Source organism: Leptonotus elevatus, chromosome 8 (assembly GCF_054856555.1).
Source record: "Leptonotus elevatus isolate MCC_2025b chromosome 8, RoL_Lele_1.0, whole genome shotgun sequence".
Classification (NCBI taxonomy): domain Eukaryota; kingdom Metazoa; phylum Chordata; class Actinopteri; order Syngnathiformes; family Syngnathidae; genus Leptonotus; species Leptonotus elevatus.
This window is the reverse complement of record NC_141246.1, coordinates 8,085,415-8,098,225: the sequence shown is the minus strand read 5'-3', so window position 1 is coordinate 8,098,225 and position 12,811 is coordinate 8,085,415.

Sequence of the window (12,811 nt, the reverse complement as noted above, 5' to 3'; positions counted from 1 at the left end):
AAAAGTCCCCTTTCTGCAAGGTCATTGTGATTTTTTTTACCCCTCATTTTCTATCACACACAAAGCACCCATGGCTCATAGCACGGCGAGTGCTGGCAGGGTCTAATTCGGAAGCCAATTTAGCTTCCAATTACGTGTGTACCCACTGCAATTACGGCTGCATTTTCCACTCTCAATCTCTCAGTGCCTCACCCCCCCCCCCCCAAAATAAATAAACATATTTCCGTGCACAATTGTATCTTGTGATTTTACCTCCAATTCTTTTTTCATTAAAAAAAAAAAGTGATTTTTGGGGGGGGGGGGGTATAAAACATTAATTTGAATTGGAGAAGCTTAAATGGGAAGTCAACCTAAAAAAAAAAATTCTTAATACAATACTGTATTGTGGTTAATATTGCATTGGTGCCGGTGAATATGAGTTAAGCAGCAAAATCCAGCAGTTTTGACCAATATCAGAAGGCGGCCATTTTGACACATGCTGTTGAGTGAAAATGACATCACAGTTGCTCAAGGTAATAACCAATCACAGCTCAGCTTTGTTACCTGAGTCTGAACAACTGTGATGTCATCTTCAGTCGCCAGCAAGTGGCAAAATGGTCGCCCCCCCCCCCCCCCCCTGAGATGGATAAAAACAGCTGGATTTTGCTCCACAACTCATATTCTACAAATGTAATATTAATCAAAATGATATTGAAATATTATTTTCAAGAAATGTTTAAGGTTGACTTCCCCTTTAAAAATGTAAATTATTTTACATTTGATTGTTTCAGGACAAGATGTCTCCCTGCTTCTATTTGACGCCATTCCCTCTCGCGCACGAATATACAAACATCTGTCCGTTGCACTTCAACATATCGTCGCTGCTATGTGAAAAAAAAAATCCCCCAATTTATTAAAAAAAATTATGTTTTTGGGATGTCTGCATTCAGTTTCATCCCAATTATTATGATTTTTTTTACATAAGTGTTTTTCACGTAGCAGCGATGATATGACCTCCAAAGAGGCCTGAGCGATGGCACCAATCTGTTCCTCTCGCTGAGATAAACATTCGAACCATCTCTTTAACACATGTGAGACCTGGCTAATGCCTTCCGTCCCAGTAATCAACCCGACTTGATGTGCACGTATACACACACTGTGGGGTACCCCCCTCCCCCCTCCCCACTCCCGTACAAGCCCAGGCGCAGTTAATGAGTGGCTTCCTGCAGCTTGAGCTGTCATTGTGGCGGAGGGAGATAATGTCAATATTAACTGACCTGTCATAGTAGCTGGGAGGATAAACACCGCGGGGAAGTGCCTGCAGACAGAGGGACGTGCGGATTTTAATGCGTCGCAGTCGGATCTTGACCAACTGCATCCGTTTTTATTGTCATTTACTGGACCCATCATCGTAATGCTGTTTTGTCTTTCTTTTCATAAAAACGGCTTTCTTGTCATAATTGTAGTCTGGTCACATTTCTCGGCCGTTCTTCATAATTTTAGGGATTATTCTTAATGTCATGGATTTTGAATGATAATTATCTAAAGTCGGTTATGCTAATCCCATGGATTAATCTTAATTGTCAATTGAGCTTTAATTTACAGGGTGTCCCAAAAATTTGACATCACTTATATTATGAGTGTTTGAGTAACAGGAAATCATAGGGGAAGTCAACCCAAATAATTCATTTTGCCACTTGTTGTCCACTGAAAATGACATCACAGTTGCTCAGGGCTCATGTGACGACCAATCACGGCTCCGCTTCAGAAAACAGGTCAGCAGCGATGAGTTGTTACTTGACCTTGAGCAACTGTGAATTTATGAGCACACTGTAAAACACTTTGGCAACTGTTTTGTTATTGTCATAGGTTGAAGTTGACACATGAGTACAGTTGTGGATATGAATTTTGGAGATGATTCATAGCATTTTTGTGTCAACTAGCTTTTGTACATTTACAGCTGTGCTCATTAGTTTACTTACCCTGAGGGTATGTTAACTTTCAAGCACAACTGTATGACCAACCCAATAACATGTTGTCATCATGGTTCAAAATGGACATTTTTGTGATAATTCTAGTTAATCATAGTTAGATTTATAAACATAAAATGTAGTTTCAATTAGTTTCCCTTTTTTCTTCTTTTTTTTACAGCATCCTCATTGTAATTTTTATTTCAATAACAAAAATGTTTCTCAATTTTAGCTTTAGTTACTTTGTTAGTTATCTTTAATTATAATAACCTTGCAGTGGCCACGTTTACCAATTTTAATCCGATTTTTGTTCCTCCGAATCAGAGATCACAAGACATGAAGCGTCTCTTCCAAGCAGTGCGTATCGCTGGGTCGGGCCAAAATCCTCCCTTTTCGTTTGCCATTAGCGTTGCATCATCAAAGAGAGCAAGCCATTTTCAGCATTTTAGATGGGTCGATAATTTGCAAAAATCACACCCACACATGCGGACTGACCAAAAGCATATATTTTGGAAAAAAATACGGAATTGAGCATATTGTGACTTATGAGAGAGGTTTTGGCCCGACGGCAGCGATTTATAGGAAATGACTCTATCAATCCTTATGTAACGTTTACAAGCAAAGGTTATCAATTATCCTTAGCCATCATCGGTGATAATAGTCTCGCTTCAATGGCCTGCGAGTCTCCTCTTACTGTATGTGCGAATATCTCCAACTGCGTCCGTTTATTGTTTCGATCCATTGTAGCCTAGGGTGACGCTGTGCTATTACGTTTCAAGAAGGGCAACTTGATCCCCCCTAAAACCCGCGGCTCCGCCCGATCTCCCAGTTGTCCCCTCCGGCGCTGTGTGAGCGTGAACTAAGGGTAGCAGGAAGCCTTTCATGTGGACGGGTGAGAGAGAAAAAAAAGAGCGGGAATTGTAAGGTGGGTTAGGTCACACCTGTATTGGACTGAAAGAGACAGGGAGGGATGGAGGGATAAGTGTAATACCAGCGGGGGGAAAGGGAGAATGGTGAGAGAAAGGAATCTCTTTTAGTGAGTCAAACTGAGAGAAGAGAGTGTGAAAATCACAGTTCAAGCTTGTGGCTCTTTTATGCGGAAGGAGAGTGAAGCAATGCAGGTGAGAAAGCGTGCAAAAAGTCAGCTTGGAGTGAAGTGGGAGGGCGACGAAAATAAGACCGACAATTTCAGGGCACGGCGAAATGTGGAATAAAAGACAAACACTGCACACTAGGAGATGACTGATGACTTGATTGTGTGTCTTTGTTTTGTTTGCTTTTTTTCTTTTTGGTGTATTTGTGCGCTTGATCTCTTAACTCCTATCGCAGCGGGGGGGAGGGGGGGGGCTTGCCTTTAGCAACAAAGCCGACAGCTAATCTGGGTCTCCGCCTCGAATCACGCGGGCCGGCTCCTCGGGTGTCCGCCGTGATGAGGGGGAGCCTCGCGGCTGGTCCCGGGGGCCTGCGGTGCGGACGTCTGGGATTTTTCTGAAGTTCTTCCCGGTGCACCTGCAATCACACACAATTATCAAGCGCCACACTGCGGGGCAGGAGTGGCCTGAGCTGAAAAGACACTATTACTCACAAATAACACAGAACTACGGTGGAAACTTTCAAGCAGAAATATGAAAGTCACAAGAAAGAGGTTATTATAGTACAAGTGGTTGAGGATATACAATCTGAAAAACGGACTTATGTTATACGACGAATGGCTGAGGACTTTACAGAAATGTGGAAAGCTTTGAAAAAAATCTACCAGCAACTGTTTTCCATCACTATTTTTGTTTCTTGGTCTATTGCCAATGTCTTTTACAAAATATGTGAAAATCAATAAAGATATCATCAAACTCCATCCGTCGAAATACGGTCAGTTTAATATTTTTCACAAATCAATACTATTTGTCTGTTCGCATGCCAGTTATTGTCACACATTGTTTACCAATTTATAGTGCTGAAAATAGGATTAAAGTGGAAGTCAACCTTGAACATTTCTTGACAATAATACGTTTTATGTGACCACACTAGTCTTAACATGACATTCTCATTAATATTACATATGTGGAATATGAGTTATGCAGCAAACTCCAGCCGCTTTTATCCATCTCAGAAGGCGGCCATTTTGCCAATTGCTATCGACTGAAGATGACATCAATGTTGCTCAGGGCTGAGGCAGCGGCCAATCACAGCTCACCTGTTTTCTGAAGCTGAGCTGTGATTGGTTGTTACCTAAGACCTGAGCAACATTGATGTCATCTTCAGTCGACAGCAAGTGGCAAAATGGCCGCCTTCTGATGTTGACAAAAACTGCAGGATTTTGCTGCTTAACTCATATTTCACTAACACAATAATAAACAGAATTCCATATTTAGAACTGTTTGTAAAACTTCAACCGTTCCTGACTCTGCGAGAGCCGTGCAGCGTTCTGTCAAAACAAGATGCTTTTTAGACAATAACTTTTAAAAACCTAAAAAAGACCCCTAGATGACCTATTTTCTGTCATCTTTGGGTTCTGTTTTCCTTGTGCGTCTCCCTTGGTCTTGTTAAGTGTAATCCTGCCCTTCCTCGTGTCAACCAATCAGTGCCCTCAGCCACTTGCGTTTGCCCCAGGTGTGTCTTGTTGTGTCGTTAGTGTGTGTGTGTGTGTGTGTGTGTGTGTGTGTGTGTGTGTGTGTGTGTGTGTGTGTGTGTGTGTGTGTGTGTGTGTGTGTGTGTGTGTGTGTGTGTGTGTGTGTGTGTGTGTGTGTGTGTGTGTGTGTGTGTGTGTGTGTGTGTGTGTGTGTGTTGTGTGTATTTAGTCTCCTGTCTCTCCTCTGTCTTCGTTGATTCATTGTCATTTTTACTCCCGTCATGCTGCCAGTTTTTTTTTTTTTGCCTCCCCACGTTTTGTTTCACTTGCCATTTGGAGTTCGCTTTTGTTTAGTATAATTAAATTCCTTCTTTTTTTTTGCGGTACCTTCCTTAGTTTGTGTTCTGCGCATGCTCTATTCGCTGGGAATCTTGCTCTGAACGACTTGTATGCTTGGCGGCCATCTTACGTTGCCACTCGCTAATCGAGCTAACTTTAATCCATTGATTTCTCTGTGGTTATTTTCTGTCCCTAAATTGAAAATGCCACAGCGTGTGTATATACACACATATCAGGGCTGGACTGGCCCTCTGGTATACAGGGCAGATGCCCGGTGGGCCGATGCGGTGCTTTTTAATTATTATTTTCCTACATTTCACCCCAAGAGACTGGCCCACAATTTAGAGGGAGCAGTCAGTTAATCCATTTCTAGTATAGTGGAAAGTTAAAAGCAGAAATGCCATATTTTTGAGTCATGACATTGTCCATGCATTTAGATCGGTTTGCTCACTCTTATAAATAGGTTATCCTGAAATTTGACTGCACTTATACCTCGTTATTAACTATTAAATCCGACATTGTATTCCTCATATTCCAAATTGCACAACACTAAAGCTTGCATTGTAAAAAACACGACAGGCTGGAAACCAAAATAAACATTCCTAATTAAATAAACAAGCACCTAATGAGTATTAGTGTTCTTGTAGTTATTGTTATAAGAGCATGTGGAGTGGCGAACGTTTGTACGAGCGGGCGCCCGCGAGGCATTCCCGACCCCTTTGGTCTTCTGGGTGTGGAGGGCCTTTCTCTGATCTCCCAGGAAAAATGATGGCGTACCCCGAGGGAAGCACGCCATTAGCTTTCATTTTCTACTCTTTTCATCCTGCTGGCTTGATGCCCTTTATCCGCCGTCCTCAAAACTCAATTCCCCATATCCGTCAAATACTGTACACATGTTCTCCACCCTCTGGGGCTTCCAAAACGGACTTTTCATTGCCAGCCACCCTACACACCTCTACTAATTATTTCCTTCTTGTTTGTTCCTTCAGCCATTCTACTTAAATGAGCTCACAAAACAATTCTGTCGAGATCAACATTTTTAATTAAACGAATGCAAATCAGCTAATGTGCACACAAAGAAAACAACGTAGGCCTCACCAGACTAATCTAAGAATAACACTCTTGGAAATGAAGCATCTTGGTGGATAAACACATTTCACCCTTTGAGAACAAGACTTTTGAAGCTCGATAGCTCGAGTTACGCCGACATTTTTCAACATGCTGAGCTATTCGTCTGCTGAGTGTTAATTATTGTAGTTAAGTCATCGTCTGTCATTATATTGCTTCATCCTCCTCTCATTCAAATCAATATGTCACCACCTAAACCTGAACCCTAAAGCGCTCCCACATTAGGTTTTACACATAATCAATATTGGAGGGCTAAAAGAAGTGAGGGTCAATGGCAAGGGGGCAGGTAGAAAATGACAGAGTAGTATTGTGATGATGATATTTTGTACCATTTTTGTTTTTGTTTTTTGATATCTTTGCATGTTTATTTATTCATTTGTTTGTATTTTCATATTGTTCATTGAACCTAGCGTTTTTACACTGAGTTTAATGCATACTGTATGAAATCAGGTTTATAATTAGTGATGCATGATATGAAACACTTCAAACGATACCAATAACTGATCATTTCGGGTCGATCAAAAATGATGTCATATTTCCCCAAATCGACTGGACAATTTATTGGTTCAATAAATATCTTGCATCCCTAGTTATAATAGTTTGTGATTTTTCCTTGTTGCTGGTTTTTATTTCGTTTTGACATTTGTTTTTTAATTTAGTTAGTTTTAATTAGTTTTTTAAAATGTGTTATTTTTTCCGGAAAAGCTTCATTTCAGTTAAGGTTTTATTTGTTTTAAAATAGTTTTTAGTTTTTTTAATTTATACAGGGTGTTGCCCTTTATGTTATCTTATAGTTCAATGACTGTTGAAGATAACCCACAATAAAACCCAACTTATATTTATTGAAGTTAAGTTTTTGTAGCAAAACTTTGAATACAAAAATCAAAAAAATGAATGTATTATAACTCATTCACCGCCACTGACGGCTACAGACGTCAACAATTCATTTTAACTTTCTATTAGTTAATTTTTTTCCCCCACTTTTGTTAACAAGTATGAAAACCTAGATTTTGTTTATTGTACATTTAGAACAGATGTAAAATCGTGAGTTACTAGTGAAGTCATGCGACAAATTTTAATCGCCTGACGGCCCTAATTTTTTAATATTTTTTTCTTTTTTTAAATCTTTTTTTAAAAAAAAAGAAATTATTAAAAATCAAGGGTGCCAGGTGATTAATTATTTTTATTGTAATTAATCGCATTATTTTACTAGTTAACTCACGATTAAAAAAAATAAATGTTTATTAAAAATTAGGGGCGTCAGATGATTAAAATTTGTAATTGTAATTACTCGCATGACTTCACTAGTTAACTCACGATTAATAACGAATTTAAAATGTTTTCTAGATTTTCATACTCTTGTTAACAAAAGTGGGAAAAAAATGTTAAACTAATAGAAATAGTTCAAATGAATTTTTGGCAGTGAATGGGATTTAAAAAAATTCACAAACGTTCAATATATGGGGCCGTAGTTACATGGCGTACACAGTTGTGAAAATTTTAATCCAAAATCTTCTCTGCAGGGAACGGCATTACCAGTAAAATATCAATGAAATCAGTGCAAATCATGTTTTACATAAAATATATATATATATATATATATATATATATATATATATATATATATATATATATATATATATATATATATATATATATATATTGACTGTGACGTAGCAATGGCCTTTCAAGCAAAAACTCATTTTAGCGTGCCCTTGCCAGCTCCTAAAATATGAGTTTTTGTAAAGTGACAGAATTATGAAACACCCTTTACACAAGGTTCTTGTCAGATGCAAGAAAAAAAGGTCAGCCAAAAAAAATAATATTTTTTGTTCAATTTTAGTTTCAGTTGTTTCGTTAGTTTTTATTAAGGGTGATGACTTCAACCCCCTAAAAAAAAATGTTTTTTTAGAATAGTTGTTAAAATGTTCTTCTTTGTGTTTGACAGCAAAAGAAGGGGATTAAAACATACTAAATACAAAAACTCTTTGGAGCATGCTTCAAGGTTTTATACGCGTACGCGCACACATATTTTAACTGGACGTGCACTCACCTGGCTGAGCTAGTAACTGGTGCATGTACATCCCTGACATGCTTTCCACATGCACATCTGTCACAGATGCATTTCAGGACACGCTGTCATCCCCCCCCCAACACATCTCCTCTTTCCCTCCTATGTGACTCAACAACACACACGCACATGCATGGATGCACAAGCATGGATGCGCACATACACACACGCATGCATGCCTTCAATACAGATGTCAGAACCAGTTAATAGTTGAGTGCGCCGGTTGTCGCACATTAAACAAGGTGGGCCGTATCACTCAACAGCAATGTTTGCTTCAAGCCACGCTGCAAAAAAATACACCTTGCACTTGGTGGAGGCACTTTCTTTCTTTCTGCTTTTTACACTACGTCAACACACAATTGCTGCACAACCTTGTGAGTTTCTTGTCTTGACCGAAAAGCTCCATGCTTTTCGGCGCGCAAGCTGTAACTTTTAAGATGTACTTGGAAGTAAGAGCCACGAGACCTTTGAGGGCTGCAACAAAAGCCGACAAGAGTGACACATGGGTGCTTTTTCCAGTGGAAGAAAATGTCACCATCTCTTCATCTCTCTCTCTATCTCTCTCTCTCTCTCTCTCTCTCCGGATTTCCTTTTGATCCCCCTTTCATGGGTACTTTTATGCTATTGGGTCACAGAGCTACACTGCCCCCCACAGGCTGGCTGCTCCTGCATCCATCATGGCAGAAAAGAGAAAAAGATTGTTTACTTGTGACACGAGACAAAATTCAAACAATATACCTACTTGACTTCTGATTTGTTTATAATAAAACTTAAAAATACTATAAGGTGCTCCCTGATTGTTGTTTACTCATCTGTAGGCAGTGTGAGTTCAGTTTCCACCAAGTCAAGTTTTTAATATTTTAATGGCAATCGATCCAAAATGTAAACAGCTGTGATCGGCTCGAACAAGATAAGCATTGTAGATACCGGTAATTGATGGATGGAGGATATACTGTACGATAGGGAAGAGCTGAGGGTAAGATTTGTGGTGATCCACTTCTAACTTGACAATCACACCATGTTTTTGTGGTTCAATAACAAATATTACAGTACAGTGTTCCCTTGCTACTTCGGGGTTGGGTTATTGCGGCTTCACTCTATTGGGAGTTTTGATTGGTGCAGTTTTACCTTGCAATTTTTTTTTTTTACGTCTATCTCAGACCAGTCAAGACCTGAAACGTAGATTTTTTTTAAGAAGAAGACGACATTGGGTCAACCTGAAAATATGAAACGTTACAATGTATGTAGGAACAGTAACAGTTCATGTGTGTGTGTGTGTGTTTGTGTATGCTTTCCAGGTCACCTGAACCAATCACAGCCCGTGTTCATCAGATGACCTGACCTCTAAAAGATCGGCATGCGTTGGACGGCTGATGAAGTGCATTTCCCACGCAACCGACCGCTTGATGACATGCATGCAAAATTTCACGGACGCGTGCGTACGCACGCATCCAAATCCGTAGGCAAACACGGTGCAACACCTGCCCTCTGAGCCACAAAATGATTTGATTTTTTTTTTGTTTTTTGGTTTTACAAGCATTTATGCTTTTCATGTGCAGCTGTGGCGTGGCACGTGTGTGCGCGTTAAGGGACGAGCACCAAAGTGAGCGAGGTCCCAGCTGCATAGGTTGCGAATCAATTCAATAGAAAACATGTTTTCCCGCAGCACATAAAATGTTCAACACGGCCCCCCGTTCGCTGTCTCTTAACTGCTCGGGCAACATTCTTCAAAACGTTGCGCCTTTGAATGCTATGGTGGAGGCTCCCGTTTGATTTAGTGCTCTCTTAAAACCCCCTGACGTTATTTACCGCCATTACAAATGCTGCTCTACCGCCGTTATTATATAGTTGTTGAAAAGCAATTTAGCCTGCGCGCGGGCGACCGCGGTTCACATTGGACGCGAGAACACAAGCAGTCACGCTTCATCATGTTCAGCTGTTTGACGCACTGACTAATCGCAGGCTCCACGCCGCGACTGCCGAAAGAGAGATAATGATTTTGAGAGATGTCAGTCACACGAAGACAAAGTCAGTTTAAAGTTGAAAATTCCCAGCGGCCTTTCTTCGTTACGCTAATGACATAAAAATGACATTGCTTTAACTTTCTATGTGAGTGAGAAGAGACTTTCAGATTGAATGCTTGCTCAGAACTCAACCCGGGCTCCGCTGATTGCTCGCTGGAATGCTATTGGCTCCAATACGGATGCTAATTAAGAAAGGCATTAGCCGTGACGTGGCTGTTCAGCGTTCAATTTCCACAACAATATCTGGCCTGCGCAATGAGGTTTGCGGATATTTGTATTGGGAAGTGATAGCATCAGATTAGCTGTGTTCATCAGCAGATAAATTCAACTGAGATATCTGCATCTGTTTGGGGAATAATTATTATGTTCCCTATATTTGGGAAATTGGAAGAGTAGAAGCAAATATTGTGGAACATTGATTTAACAGACTAATAGGGGGGAGGGGTCGTCTGTTGAAGCTGATTGTCCATTAAAGCAATTTTTCATTTTGGTGCCCTAAAAAATACACCCAATACAGTAAAAAAAAAAAAAAAAGTGTCTACTTTTTTGGTAGGCTAAAAACGCCTAATACACTACAAAAGTATTTTAAATAACTACAAAAAAGCTTGAAACTGTTTGAAATAAAAGTAAAAAATAAATAAAAAATTATACACTGTACCAAAATCAATATTGTATGTTGACGAGAGTAAACACCAGCCAAAAATAAGAATAGGTCGATCTGAGACGCCGCATTTGAGCTGTGCGCCGACGGGGACGCTAAGCTAACGTAAATCGCTCTTGCCAACATGGCCTCCACATAGCCACGTCCGCTAGCTGGATCTCGTCTGTACTGCATATCCGTGGCTACAAAGGAAAACCTCGGAAATATTTTTGGTCTGTTGATTGCGCCATAGTGCCAGTGAACATTGAACTGAATGAATTTATTTCGAACATGTATATAAAAAAAATTATGATTATTCTCAGCTTTCTTTATATATTATAATATTTCCTCTTCTCTGTATTTATCTATCAAGGCCTTCTTATGCTTCTTTTTAAGCACATTTATGTTTCTACTTTGTTTGATATTAATCTTCAAATTGTTGCACAAAGTCACACCGGACCTTGATATGCACATACTTCTCATTGTTGTTCGAACCTTTTGCTTCTTTTGCTTCCCTTAGATTATACCCTCCCTCTCTGTCTCTGAACATTCCCATGATATTTTTTGGACACTGGTCATTCCTTTGAATTTGACCAGGTCCAAAAATGTCAACATCCGCAATTTTTATAAACAGTGCGTTTGTTTGGTCATTATATCCAAAACATCAGTGGCCAATTCTGAAACTAAAAGAGAAGACTTTCCTGTTTTGCTAACAATTAAGCTAAGTCAGCACATACCAATAATTGTGTCGGATTTGAGCAATTATTTCCCCCTTTTCTGATATAACTAACCTGTTTTGGATTGTTTAGCCTTGGAAGAGGTCTGCGCTCTCCAAAAGCAATCTCGTGTGATTTGTTTTCGCCACAAGCAATCACTTTGTGGTAGCTAATCTTTGTCCAAATTGTACGACTGGAGAGAAGAGGCTTCTGAGAGACATTCAAACAGATGAATTGTTCATTACCCTTCGTTCCCTTTTCAGATGAAAACTTTGACGTGAACGTTTTTCCTCCATTGTACCGAACGCTGCTCGTCCATTCCGCTATTTCCGGTCTGTCACAACGCATTACAACCATTTTGATCCTTTCCAGCCTCCTATGTCCCGACAAGACGGAACAATGCTTGTCAAAAATGTGCCTCTCACAAACAATGTTCAAAAAGATTCTGACTTTGACGGTGCCTTTTCTGAAATATTGCATTACTCACTGCGCTTTGACTTTGAAGCCTATCGGTCAAAAGGAAACGTGTCGTTTTCCAAGCGTTCTCGTCTCCTCCTGGACACCACTTGTCTGCTTTTCAGCAGGATGCAATGTCAGGAATGTCAGGTACGCGCCTCAAAATGACCATAGAAACGGATGGAGGGACGTTTAAATGGATAAAGAGCGAAGGACAAAGGGGTTCGCCGTGTTTGTACAGAAAAATGCCGCAACAGTGAACAACGGCAGCGTTGAGACAAAATTCACATCTACACGTCTATTTCAGTAACTGAGAATATTGTAGAAATGTTTATTACGATGTGTCAATTCAAATGTGACATTTGTTTATTAAGGCTGCAACTTGCAATTATTTTTGAGAATCAATTAATCTGTCAATGATCCATCCATGCCTTTATTCAAAAACAGAACGTTGATGATTCAGTGACTGCGCGAGCATCCGTCAGAAAATCTGTCAAAACATTGATCGCCATTTTCCAAAGTAAAAGCAGATATCTCCAAATATTTTATTTGGAATCAACACAAAGATCAGTTTACTTTCATGGGGGATTAGAGAAATCGGAAAATATTTACTGTTGAAACCAATTTATACACGATCAGAAGTTTCTGGGAACCCGCTGAACACTCAAAACTATTGGGGGACATGCCATGAAACGAAGGTCACTGAATAAACACATTTTTTGTACAGTTACACAACAGGGCAAAGTGACCTGATGTGGGTTCACCTGAGTTAAATATATTTTCATATATTTCCCCCGTTTGTTTTATGTTTCACATTTGAACCAAGTATCTATCTACCTATCTATCCTACAAAATTCTTACACTTAAAAACACATTGATTGTTTTCTATGTATTATGTATTCGGACGACTTAAGTGGGTCAC